Source organism: Dipodomys spectabilis, unplaced genomic scaffold, assembly GCF_019054845.1.
Source record: "Dipodomys spectabilis isolate Male_0828 unplaced genomic scaffold, ASM1905484v1 ptg000137l, whole genome shotgun sequence".
NCBI classification, from domain to species: Eukaryota; Metazoa; Chordata; class Mammalia; order Rodentia; family Heteromyidae; genus Dipodomys; species Dipodomys spectabilis.
The window spans coordinates 2,195,565-2,210,203 of record NW_024870814.1 but is presented as its reverse complement, the minus strand read 5'-3'; the positions used below and the strand labels follow the sequence as shown (position 1 = coordinate 2,210,203).

The window sequence follows — 14,639 nt, the reverse complement described above, 5'->3', positions numbered from 1 at the left end:
TGCCTTTATGTCACTCAGCAATACAATGAACCACTGATATGAGATGCAATATAGATGAATCTCAAGATGCTTGTGTTAATAGAAGGAAGTTGAGAAAAAATATGTATACTGTTTGGTACCATTTATAACATACAAACTAATTTATGGAACAGAAACAAACTAGCAATTGCCTGGAGATTCAGGGATGATGAGAAGGGCAACAAGGAGAGAGGCCAAAGGACCCAATGAAGTTTTAAGGGGTAATGAAGATATTCAGTATCTTGATTGTGGTGATGAACCATGGAAACTGCTAGGTGAAAAACTAATTATTTGCACCCCTTAAATATCTACAGTGTTATATGCCCATTCTACCTCAGAAAGGCTGGTTTTTATAAAAGATTAGGAAAAGGACTTGGGGTAGAGGAAAGAGATCCCCAAATTACATCATATTATCTACAAGCTAACAGTATAAGATATCTACTTACCACTGGAATAACATATAAAAAATAACATTCTCATGATTTTTAGTTTAGTTTTTTTTCCTATATTTTCCAGGCAGACACCCTACCACTTAAGCTATATCCTCAGTCCTTTTCAATTTAGTTATAAGATCTCACATTCATGCCTGACCTAGCCTGGGTTGTAATCCTCCTATTTAGTTTTTCTACATAGCTGGGTACATGCCAACATGCTCAACTTTGTTGAATGAGATACACTCTTGTGAATTTTTTGTTAGGGCTAGCCTCAAACCAAATCTTCTTCATCTCTACCTTCAACTAGTCTGACAGGACAGAGCCAGTGTGCTTGGCTAGTCTCATGTTTGAAGAAAGAATATAATAAAGTAGCATTTGATTGGAATATATTGCTCTTTTCTCTAAAGAGCCTGGCTGACACTTGAGGAGTCAGGTTCTTTGGGCTAGTTTGAATCTCTTCTGAGCTTTCAGAAATGAAGCCCTGGCCTTTGCAATCTCTGTGCCTGCCTTCTCCTGTGACAACATTAAAAACCCAGAGGTCAGGCTTTGCTGGCAGCAAAGGGATTCTGTTTCATCTACTGGGATCCTGTAGAGTGAAGACAACTTATTTGGTCCTGGTCATTACCAAGAGAAGGGACTAGATGAGGCCTGGCTCAGGACCATTTCAGCACAGGCTCAGCTTCAGTATGTGCATTGGGAAACACTAGGGACATGGAACCAACTGCACGGAAAATGCCACTGTTAGCCTTGACACTTAGACAGAGAGGGCTATAACAGATGTAAACGCATCCTTCTGCAGAGACACATGAAAAGGCCACAGGAGGCTGGCACCTTTGATTTGCCTCTCAGAGCACTATAAGCAAAGCCAGCAATGCCGGGCTATTTTTAATGTTCAAAGAGCCTAGGAAAAGATTTATGACTACAAATACGTAGTGTGGGAGAGATAAATTGAAGCAGGGCTCTCCCAGCCCTGACAGAGGAGTCAGCTTGCCAGCCTGGTCAATAAAGTATTTAAGCTCTGAGTGCTGTGTGGGTTGTCATAGATTAAAATTTGAAAATCTTTTATAGTGTAACAAGCTCCTTAATTATGACTCTGGGCTTTGGATCATTGCAGGTTGTGCAAACAGCAAGAATTATGTCATAGTGAACATCCTGAGATACAATAACCTTTGAATCCAATGTCCATGGGAGAAAATGCTCAGTTCTTGAGTTCTGAATTCTTTCCCTTCCCCCAGAAAGGAATCTGAGAGATGACTACTACAAAATCCTTCTCATATATGTCATATTTAATATTTTTCTCTCTTGTGAGGAATTAACAGAATCTAATGAGCTGGTTGCAGTTTAGAGGTGATTTGGCCTTGAACCTTTTTTTTTTAATCATTCAGTATCGCAATAATATTCTCATTGTGCATGGTGATTTTACTTGCTGTAGGTATTAGCTATTGATTAACTCTTTTGGCTGATAGTTACAGCTATACAACAACCTCTCTTAGAAAGTAGGAGTCTGATATTCTTCCATGAGCTTTTGTGGTCATTATATCTGTAAATTAAGTATGGTGATAAGGACATTAATATTAATGATGGAGGAGAAAACCAAATGATAAAATTATGGCTGCAATAAGGAAAGAAAAAAATGTCCTGTGATATAATGCTGTAAGTGAAGGAGGAATAAGAATTTGGATAGGAGTTAAGAAAGAATATATGTTAATGTGCAATGTGAGCCAAAGACATTGGTTGGGTTATATAGGAAGATCACTCTTAAGATTATTTGAGCAAGTAAAGTGGTAAGAAGGATCTGAACTAGAGCACATATATCTGTGAAACAGCTGGAGGCAGACATTAGCTATCTGAGTGAAAAAAACATGCAAGAAAGACTGTTGCTGTAGAAATACAGAGTATTAGAATTGACACTATACAAGTTCTCAAATGTGGTTCGAGTTCAAGTCATTTCATGTATTTTTCTAAAATATCTCGAAGTCAGGTCCATTTGATGGCTTATATTGATCATTATCCTATATTTGTCTTCAATTTCCTGTTTAGATTGGATAGGACTTTCTTCTTTATTCTCCTATAGCCTTGTTGGAACGGATGAATACTTTATTCACTAAGAGTGCTCAATACTTATTGCCTGGTTCCTCTGATTCTTTCTAAGGTGTTTTCAGGGATTCTCATAGTTGCTTTAATTTAAGAAATATATTTAGGAAGGTTTTCCAGTTCTGAATCCTCAACTTTCTGGGAAGATGTGGACTGTCCAGGTAGGGCATGGAAACATTGTACATCATTCCCTATATCTTGACTAACGCATCCCTTCCAGCTGACTATTCCTGAGCACCCTCTATAATAAATTAGTAAACAACAAAGAAACTGTACTTATACCTATGTCCATAATCCTCCCATACCCACAAACAATCATGCGCAATAAGTGAATAACTTTCTGACAATCACACAGGAATCACTTAAGTCTTAACTCCTTACCAAAAATTATTTTTGGCATTCTGACAAGTCTTCTTGCATGAGAGAATTCTTAAGATTACATCAAAAGCAAGATTTCACAGAAGAACTATATCTGCCACAGTGATGTAAAAGTAGTTCTAACTTCTAAATATACACAACTGATGACATAGAATAGGCTATTGAATTGTCCTTATAGTCAATATCACTTAATACTAAACTGGCAAAACAACATGAGTATAATGCTTATTATCGTCTCCTTAAGTTTCTTCTTACATATGTCTGTAATAATTAGCTTCTACTATGAAAAAGGATTTCATTTAACTTCCTAGTAGCACTGGGTTATATGCCTGCAATTAGCAACATGCTGTTCTCCTGGCACTAGGTGGCCAGTACTAACTGCTCTGACTCTTTCTTCAGGGGCAATTTCAGAGAGGTGAGGCTTGCAGATAATTCTAGATGTTCGTGTATGTGCTTTGGCCTCAGAAGCTAGTTTTGCTTACATTGATGACTATTCCTCCACCCATCCTTTCTATATCTGTATTCCTCTTTCAAAGTGAAAGAGCTCAGGTTCAGGGCATCTTATAACTCACTTTCTTAAAGCTAAGCCAAGTGATCTGTCAGAAACTGGCTCACATTTTTACACTTGCAAAAGTTTGGAAATTCACGGGGGTCTCTGAATGGTTCCCCAAATCCACCATTTTGCAGAGACCTTTCTCCCCATTCTGTACAGTTTGTCTTCCACATCTGCCTGTTGAACATCTTCACCCCCAAAAATCTTTTTCCATCCCTTCCCCAGCTCCATAACGAAAAGCATACACTCTTTAATAAACGCTTGTCAAGTCAAGATGCTAGCATTTCTGATTAATCCCTTGTAATGCAATTTCCTGTATCAATTAAGTCCTGAAGAACCACAACTCCCTGTGAAAGTTGGCTCTGTGTAACTGCAGAGCATATGACTTTCCCTGCAGATGTGGCTACAGGCTTTGGCTGTGTAAATCTTTCACATCACCCCACCCCCACCCCTTACCTACCACACACCATGTTCCCTTGCTGCAGAGCCTAATAGGATCTTTAGTAAAAACCACCCTCAAGGAGATAGAAGGAGAGGGAAAGGACACACAGACCAAAAAAGGATTTTGTCTTCAGTTGCCCATCAGAATTAGCATATTCTTGGATACACAGGTCCCAAGGTAGGTAGGTAGGTGTAGGACAGAAGTTGGGGAAATGGCTAAAGAGGAACAGGAAAAAGAAGTGTCAAATTAGGAAGAAGACAGTGGCCCTGGGACAGTGGTAATCAGTTAGCTATCCAAAACAAGCATCAGGAAGAAACGTAAGACATAGCTAAATGAAGGGGAGGGGAAAGACTAACTGAATACATCACCATGCTATAATATCTTCACACACTGCTCACTTCTCCTGCCCTATTTTCTACTCCCCAGTTCCATATTCAGGACAGCATTCTGAGGACACAGCCCAGTGGAAAATCAACACTATTCTTTTTTTTTTTTTTTTTTCCCAGTTTTTTTTTTTTAATTTAATTTAATTTAATTTGTGAACATACTGTACAGAGGAGTTACAGTTACATGGGCAGGATAATGCGTACATTTCTTACCAAGCATTGCAGCCTCCTCCTTTGTTTATCCTTCACATCCCTTCCCAGCCTCCCCCCTCCCCCCCTAATCCCAATCCTTCTCCTCCCCCCCCCCCCCCACCAACGTTGTAAAGCTCGTTTTGGACATGACAACTTGTACTTCTCATTGTTGCAACAGGTCCACCTGTATCCTTAAACAACTGGTTTTTCCCCATCTCCTCCACAAGTTATACTGACATCAAATATAGTGAAAGCAGGGGTTATACTGTGGAGGAGGGACATACAAAGCAACAAAGGGATAATCTTATAAATGTGTTAGAAACACATGCATGAAAGAAAAAAAACATTATGAATGGATCAAGAAAATGTGGTATATATACACAATGGAATTCTATGCCTCCATCAGAAAGAATGACATTGCCCCATTTGTTAGGAAATGGAAAAACTTGGAAAAAATTATATTAAGTGAAGTAAGCCAGGCCCAAAGAAACGTAGGTCCCATGGTTTCCCTTATTTGTAATATCTAGTATATGTATGAGTCAAGCGGAAAAGGTCAGATAATGTGATGTCAGGAAAATGAACCCTTAGATGTGTATTTTAATGTTTTATTTCTTTCAACACTATTCTTGAAGCTTTAGAACCTTACAATTGGAGGCACTGTTCATACAAGGCTGGTTGCCCAGGACAGGATTGTTTAGGTGTGTCTGCTCCACAGATGCTGTCTCTAATTCACTTTGCATTTCACCCTGGGGGATCTTCTAGTGTAAAGGCTAAACCTTAACTCATTGTTAAAAACAATAAAAAGAAATAAGGTATCTCTTCTGCAATTAGTACTCAGGACCGCTGCCAAGAAGACACAACTATCGTTTTCAGTTATATGTTTTTAAAACTCAGAAAAGTGTATAGATTATACAATAACATGTGCAAAGTCACCTATCAGCTTAACAACAGGATAGACTCTAAAAGTGGCCATGGGCTTGATCAAACCATGTGGAATATTGCTTCTCATATATAACTAGTAAGGCATTCAGAACTCAGAGTCCTTGTGACTGTTTTGTGATCCAAGGATTATTTTAAGTGAATTGATAATGGTTAGAATCTTTGAAAATCCAAGGCAACATTGGCTATGGGGATGAAAACAATACCAATTATGTACTTCTTTCTACATGATCTTTCCATCCCTCTTGAAGCAGAACTTTGGAAAAGATCCATTTCCTCATTTAGTGATAAAGTACATGAAGTATATTAGGATGAAGGATAATTTTCCATTTTGGATTATCTCTCTGATTAGCTATGACTTTTTTTTTTTCTTTTTAAAGAAGTAAGTCTAGGATAATTCCATTTTCTTTCTCCTGGTAGTTTTACAGACAAATTGAAACAAATAGAGACCAATTGAGGAGAACTTGTACAAAGAGACCAAAATCTATAGCACCACCACTGTGTTGGTAGAGATGAGTTGTTCACCTAATCCATTTCCTTTCTTTCTTCACTTGCAGGTAGGTTACATGTCCTAGTGCCCCTGGTAAGTGGGGGTTCTAAATGAGTTCTTATTTTCAAGTAAAACAGAAAATTACAAATCACTAAAGACTAGGAAGAAGAATAAAAGTCTGGGCAGTAGTATGACTGCATTGTACACCGACTTCCAGCACTGTACTCTGTCACTACTGAATCCATCACTAGCGTCCACTCCCTAGAGAACTTGTTAACAATGGGAGAAGTAGAAACAAGGAAGCCACTGATGTACATTAGTGGTACAACCCCATGATAGAGGAGTGATGATACTGATGACCCCCCTGGCATCTTCATTGTCACTACATTATAGTTCTAATTATCTTCTAAGGTAGGTGCAGTAATTCTTCTGGATTCTCAGAAGGTTCTGGAACATGATGGCAAGCCTCAGTCATCTTACAATGATCCTCTAAGACCTGAGTTAACATAAGAAAGTCTCATGATTTTTTTTAAGCCCAAGTAGCTTCCCAATTATGCAATGGCTCAGCAGCCTCCTACTCCATCCTTCCTTTATGTCTGCTCCACTTAATCAGACCCATGGCCTGACACTTGGCCTTGACTTGCTTTTCTGGGTTCACCAGTGCTTACAAACTAAAAGTCCCTTAGGAGCAGAAGTAGCAGCCCCAATATTTTGGAATATCTCCTAGAGTGGTCAGTACTGTGTTTGGTTTTCTATTCAGACGGAATTGTGTTATTTTCAGAGTTAACTATTGAAAATCACACTCTTTTATGGGAAGATGTGTGTTAAGCGTATTTCTCTGTGCTGAATAAATTTGTTTTCACACGTGCAGACATAGCCACTTACAATGCTGTTAAAATAGCTATGGAAAAATATGAAAAGAAAAATAATATCTAAGCTTACAAAGGGAATTAAAAATCTTCATAAGCCCAGTTTTAAATTTGAATAAATTTAACAGGTTTGTAATTAGACACAACTCATACTATCTAATGTACCACTTATGTAAGAACAAATTTTAGGCCAGGCATGGTGGCTGATGACTATGATTCCAGCTATTCAGAAGGCAGAAATAGAGAGGACTATGGTTTGAAGTCACTTTGGGTAGGGAATAAAAGTTAGCAAGATCTTATCTCAAAGAACAACCTGTGTACAACTATCTGAAAAATAACTAAATCCAAAAAGGGCTGGGGTATGGCTGAAGTGATAGAATGCCCGTTTAAAAATTATGAGACATTGATTTTAAACTATAGTAGGCACAATATTTTTTTTAACTAAAAGCACAGAAAAAATATCAGCCAGTGGTTAGGTAGCTTTTGTACTAAACCAGACACTGCCTTTTTTTGTAAGAAAATTTTATTGAAAAAGAGCCATGCCCATTTGCCTATGTCCTCTTATGGCAAAGACAAGTGGTTATAAAAAAACTAGCCCTTAAAGCTAGTGGGCTTTGATATTTGTCCCTCTATAGAAAACACCTGCCCGCCTTGGAATACTATTAATTATTTTACCTATCTTAATTATAGTGCCCATCATTCTGTCCTGTCATTTCTGTAGTGGTCCAAATGCTTGATTCTGTTTCTCTAGCTGGCAACAGCAGCCTCCAGTTCATCTCCTATCATTCATTCCTCACCCTGTGGCCTAAACCTTTGCCTGGGGTAACCTATGTTTGTTCCAATCAGCTAATCTACTCTCAGTAGCATCAATCAAATTTCAAAGGGATAAGATCGCTGCTTTTAACTTTGAGAGGTCATAAGCAAAAAAAAAAAAAATCCTTTTCAAAAGAAGATTACAAGAGTTTAATGGAAGATGAGTTAGTGAAATACTGATGTCCTAGAAGCCCCCTGCCAACCCTCAAATAAAAAAAGAGAGAGAAGTAAGAAGGGGTGAGATAAGGAGAAAAGTGGTTCAGAATGCAAATATCTCTGGCATAGGAATAGAGGAAAACTGTAAAATTCCACTTGCTCAAGGCAGAGATACTATGCAGGAATTGCGGTTTTTTAAAAAAATATTTTGTTTTGTTGTAAGGGTGATATACAGATGGGTTACAGTTACATAAGTCAGGTAATGAGTACATTTCTTGTCAAACATTGTTATTCACTCCTTTGTTTTTCCTCCCATTATCCTTTCCTCCCCCCTTCATTCCCCCACAAATTGTAAAGTTCATTTGCAACCTAGTGTTTGTGAGTCTCACTGTTGCACTGATTCACCTTATGTCCTGGTTTCACCATTTTGTTATTTCCCCTTCCCTTCCTCAAATCAGATAAACGCATATACAAGACATAGGATACCAGAATATGGAAAAAAAAAGACTACTGAGGATATAACAAAAGGGGAAAGAAAAAAGAAAGCGTTTGATATAATACATTAAAAACAACAACAGCAGCAATTGTATTCATCATCAATTCTATAGCAACTTTAAGGTCTAAAGACTAGATACATCCTCCTACCTCAATAACACTTGATGTTATTAGAAGTCTTTCTTGCTCTGATATGCAATGGAAACTTCAAACATACTGTACTGTACTGTGATAATTCAGATAAAGAAAGACAGCATTTAATAACCTGTTGGGGTGGGAATCCTGAAGGTATGGCTGATATTTTCTGGTGCAGATAGTTCTTCATGGTTATGTTTTCCATAATAAACTGGTAATTGTAATCACTCATAAAGAGATGTCTTTTGGGACAAAATATCACAGCATTTACTCAAGTATTGTAAATAAAATTAAATTTCCTTCTGTCACATCACAGATAACAGTTGAGTGATTTTTCATTAAACTTGGAAGCTGTGTGTCATATGCTAAAATTAATTTGGGGGATTAGAAGAAGGAAAGGTTATTGCCAAAAAAGAAAAAAAAAGGAAAAAATGAATTTCAGTTATCCTGTCTGGCAGGTACAGTTTGGTAAGATGGAAGATTCAGAATCCTCTTGGAAAGGAGAGCCAGGCCATGTAAATCAAAGTGCCTTTATAAAGAAAACAAATAATGGTTTCAAGGGAATCTCTGATGCACACAGGTGTAGGTGCGGCTTGCCCATGAGGTTGTTGCTTACTTGGGCAACTCCATGTGGGACTACAGTTCCAGGTATTTATTTATTAATACTTAATATTCTTTTCAAATACTGCCAGTGTTTTCAGATCTTCAGCAACTAAAGAAGAGATTCTGTGTACCAGTCTTTACATACACAGACTTACAATTGTTACCCAGTTTGCCACTGAACTTCCAATCTGGTGTTTTGTATTCCATTCAATTTTCATCAAGGGAATTACAAAGCAGCTAAAGAGTAATTTTCTTTCCTCTGATATATGATGGGCAACAGTCACAGAATATTTTAGGAATAAAGTAGATGAATTGATCTTTCTTGGTCATTTAAACAGCAAGTGAAATGGAAAGCATAAAGGTTATAAAGCTAGAAAAATGAGGCTGATTCCCAGCTTGCTACAAATCAGTTTCTGTTAACCTGTCTCCTGTTTGGTTACATCATCTATAAATTGAGCTGAAAACTACCCCTTCTGTCAGCCAAGCTTCTCTGGTCACAGGAAAAGAAAATCCTCACAGCCATTGTGAACTGCAGTTTGTAGGAGAAGTTGCACCTCTATATAAAGATTTTTTCAGAGCATCTGAACTTGACTGAGTAGAACACTGTGACTCTGAAGGGATGGAACATTGTATAGTGAGAGGCCGAATAATCTTGTGGCTATTGGCAGCCATTTGATAGCTTTGGCTTTTGTATCTGATCTAATAGTTTCCTAACACGTCTCTAAGCTTAGCAGAACTCTAATCTTTGCCTATTTTTAAAATTAAATTAAATTAATTAATTAATTTTTTTATTGTGAGAATACTATACAGAGGAGTTACAATTACATGGGCAAGATAACAAGTACATTTCTTTTCTTTCTTTTTTTTTTTTTTTTAGTCCGGTCGTGGGGCCTGAACTCTGGGCCTGGGCGCTGTCCCTCAGCTCTTCAGCTCAAGGCTAGCGCTCTACCACTTGAGCCACAGCACCACTTCCGGCTTTTTTCTTTTTGCTTATGTGGTGCTGAGGAATCGAACCCAGGGCCTCAGGCATGCAAAGCAAGCACTCTACCACTGAGCCAACTTCCCAGCCCTACGAGTACATTTCTTATCAAGCATTGTTGCCTCCTTTGTTTCCCGTTCCCATCCCTTCCCATACTCCCCCCACCTCCCCCGACCTGATCTCCCCCGCACCAAAGTTAAGTTCGTTTTTTCGACATTATGTCTTTGCCTATTTGAAAACTGAGAATCCTGTAACACTTGGAATCTACAGATATCTTCCCCACTTGGTTGTTGTCTACCTACCTGATGCTCCCAACAGTGTAGTTGGTGAATGAATTAGTAAATAATTTTGTGAGTATAAAAGTTCACAAATCCTCTTCCACAGTGGAAGCTGTCATTCAGGGCAACATGAATAGTTGTTTGTGAACTGAGGCCATTCGTTCGACTCAAAAGAAAGTATGTTCTTATTTCCTTTAAAATAGAACCTGAAGGCTATCTAAGGAACAGTAAATGTGGGCCATTTCTCATCCCATGTGAAACACAAATGGTAAGTGGAATACCTGGCTTTCTGGGATGCCTTCTCCATATCTGCTTCTGACTTCGTTTCTGCTGATCTGTTTTTTTGCTTTGGCATGCTTCAGCAGAAAAAAAATGGCTACTCCCAGCTTGCAATCCATTCAGCTTCCCAGCTGAAGTGTTCTCTCCTGAGAAAAATGTCTATATTGGGTTTACATCCAGACAAGCCTGATTGCTCAGCTTGTATCTAAATAAGCTACCCATTCCTGGTCTAGGATTTGGTCCAAGATTGTGGTAGATAAAGAGAAATGAAAAATGTTAGGGACAGAGATTCACATTTTGTAGAGCATTTTCTAAGTGATAATGATAGTAAAGGTGAAAGGATGATCCTTGATTCCTCATAACAAGCCCCTTTCCACCATATCTAAGATTGCTAACGAGGGGATTTTAGGAAATTACCTAAGGTTGAAGGTGGGTTGTCAGGGGAACCAATCATTTGATCACACGTGATTAAAGTTTTGGAAATTTCAGTCTCCTTCTCTGCCACCAAGGGGAAACCATTTAATCAATCATGCCTAGTAATAAAAATCTCCAAACAAAATTAGAATGGATGAAGTTCAGGGAGAGTTTAGGTTGCTGAACACTTGGAAGTGTTCTCCTTTTGGCTGTTCCAGGCTTGCATCATTTTATAATAAACCAGTAATCTAATAAATATACTTACTTATTGAATTCTGTGAGCCATTATTGGCCATAAGGAATGGATCACAGGAACATTTCAATTTGTAGTGAACCATTCAGAAGTACAAATAACAATCTAGACTTAAAATTGGTGGCTGAAGTGATGGTGGTATTTTGGGACTGAGCTCTTAGCCTATGGGATCTGATGCTATCTCCAGGTAGATAGTGTCAAAATTGAGTTGGTTTTAGGACACTCAGATTGTGTCCACAAAGAACTGGAGAATTATTTGGTATAAGGAACTCACCTCCTCATCCTATGTCAGAAGAAAAATATTGAGTGTAGGATTAGTATGAGTAGTACAGAAAAAAAGGGAATTTTCCAGTCACCCATCTAAATTCTCTTGTAATACATCACTAACTTAAAAATAAAAATCTCCCTTCCATTCTATGAATTGTTTTATTCTGGAATAAAAGAATTATCGCTATGTCAAAAAACTTTACAACTTCAGTGGGGGGGTATAGTTGTGGAGATGGGAGGGCAGGGATGGTAAGGGAAAAACAAAGGAGGAGGCAACAATGCTTGATAAGAAATGTACTCATTACCTTCCTTATGTAATTGTAAACCCCTCTGTACGGTATTTTCACAATAAAAAAACATTTAAAAAAGAGTTATCATCCCCATTTACACATTGGAAACAAGATTTTGTATCTGTATTCAAATATGCAAGCAAACAAGGTACAGATATTTAACATAAAGGTCAGAGTTTATGTCTGCAGTTACAGAATGGGAAAAGATATAAGAAGAATCTTAAAGTACTGTGTTCCAGGCTACTCCAATCACAAGGGACTAAACAGTCAAGAGAGTTCCATGTTGATATCATCCAAGCTATTCCGGATTTTTGTTTAGACTAATTTGGTGGCAGCTAGCTTTAATACCTCCCCACCATGTATTTTGAGTATTAAGACACTTTTTTTTCTGAACAATCTTCAAAGCACATGTTGACACTGACATTTCAAAAGTCAAACATCTTGCAATGAGTTCTCTTGAACAGCCCTAGGAATCTGTTTTTGTGACACCAAATGATATAGCACCCCAAAAGCAAGTTAAAGGGATCATGAGGAATAGGGGAGGCTGTTGAATAATAAGGACAGGGGAGATGTGAAAGAGAGAGCAATGGAGGGAATTAATCTGACTAAAATATAATAAATGCATGTATGAAATATTATGGTAAAATCCCTTTTAAAATTAACACACACATACGTATATAGAGAGAGAGAGAGAAAGAGAAAAAGAGAGAGAGAGAAAGAGAGCAGTCGTGGGGCTCGAACTCTGGGCCTGGGCACTGTCCCTCAGCTCTTCAGCTCAAGGCTAGCACTCTACCACTTGAGTCACAGTGCCACTTCTGGTTTTTCTGGTGGTTTATTGGAGATAAAAGTCTCACAGAGTTTCCTACTTTCCTGCCTGGGCCGGCTTTGAACCATGATCCTCAGATCTCAGTCTCCTGAGAATCTAGGATTACAGACACAAGCCACCGGCGCCTGGCAACATACACTAATACATATATATATATATTTTTTGTTGTTTGTTTGTTTGTTTTAATGAATGAAAGGAAAGTTGGCAGGTAGGCACAGTAGAAGGGGGAAGGGTAATGTAAGGATGAATGAAAATAAATGAGGGAGAGTATAGTGGAAGAGCTTTATGTATGTGTATGCAAATAGAAAAATTTGCATGAAATTGTTACAAGAAGTAGTGGAGGAAGGATGAAGGAGAATGATAGAGGAGTGATTAAAAAATTTTTTTAATTTTTTTTTATTGTGTAAATACCATGCAGAGGGGTTACAATTACATGGGCAAGATAACGAGTACATTTAGAGGGGTGATTTTGATGGGACATATTGTATATACATATAAAAATGTCAAAATAAAACCCTTCTGGACAACTAAAATATACTGATAAGATGTTTATAGAAAACAAGAAGAGCTAACACCTTCATCAGAAACCAAATCTGCTAACATCCTGGTCTTAAGAATACCAGATTTCTAGAACTGTAAGCAATATATTTTTGTTGTTTATAAACTACCCAGTCTAAAGCATTTTATTACATCAGCCCAAATGTATTAAGGCAATGATTAGCCTTGCTGATGACATAATTTTACTGAGCAAGCATTCTGCCTATGTCACTTCATGGAAAGATGGTCTACATTTGAACAATAAAATTTCCCTGGGCAATTCCATTTTCTCATGTTTACCCATGCTCTCTAATGTGGACAGTACATTGGGAATAACTTTATAAAGCATGCAGTTATTCTTCACTGGGGTCCTGTAATAGATACAATTTCTTTGGCGTTTTGTCTTTATACATCACTAAACTGCAAAACACTCAACTTTCTCCCAGATCTCCCAGAGAAGTTATAAATGTCATCCTCACTATACTTCTTCATCAATCAATCTGGTCCACATCTTTAGCCCAGTGAAGCAGAGCCACTGTAAAAAAGCTACAAGGCACAGGACGTTGCCTTGTGCGTGTGACAGGTCCCCAGCTCTGTTCATGGATAATCAGCACGAAAGGCACAACGTGGGCTCACATCCGTGGGCAGGAAGTGCCAATGGCAAAGCCATAATAAGCCTTTGTCTGTGCTTCTACTGAGAAGGATAATTATTTGATCGTATGTCTGACTGGACTCAGGTAAGTTTCCAGCATTTCATCTATGAGGGTAATATGGTGCCCTTTTGTACTGAGAGAAGAAAAAAATACATGAGAAAGTATATTGGACACTTATGCTTCAATACCTAATACAAAAATAAAAAAGCTGCATACAAAAATGCAGTTATAGTTATTTCATGAAATAATCCTTACGGTCTTTCCTTTCTTAACCACACAGGCCCAGAAAAATAAATCTATAGTTGGGAAATTAAGTTAATTTGTATCATTTAAATGATAAGGCCTAAGGGACTTAATAAGACTTAAGACTACCATAGGAGCCCTAAAAGGTAGTCTAAAGTGGATTATTGCTGTATTCAAATATATTCTATCATTCTAGGAACGGGGGATGGCATTCGCCAACACGCATACCCATGCAGTCCTCTGAGTGGATTTGTTACATGGGTTATCCTGAAGCTGTGATTCACCTAAGCTTAGTATCCATGATATCATACCCATGATTCTGTCAGAAAGAATATTCCAGTGTTAATTTAGAGATCAAAATAAAGACGAATAGAGACATTGCTTGAGTTAGAGCTGGGTAAGGAATGCATTGAATTCCAGGGACTACATGGGAAATACATGATCCAGGACAAATATATAGATTAGGAGGTGAGAGGGATATTCAATATTTTTATGCCTCTTAGTTTATGCCTCCCTGAACTTCAAGTCACGTTAGCCATCAACGTCAGGAAGCACTCCAAGGGGGAAGGTGCATGGAAATATACATGATGAAACCAACATAAGGAGGAGGAAAGCATGCATGG

General features: G+C 38.0%; 1 protein-coding gene across 5 annotated transcripts in view; it reads right to left on the bottom strand.

Annotated features, from left to right (window-relative positions):
* Positions 1-14,639, bottom strand: part of Ctnna2 (catenin alpha 2) — a 1,105,512-nt gene that overhangs the window by 419,992 nt on the left and 670,881 nt on the right. The gene's annotated exons all lie outside the window — the stretch shown is intronic.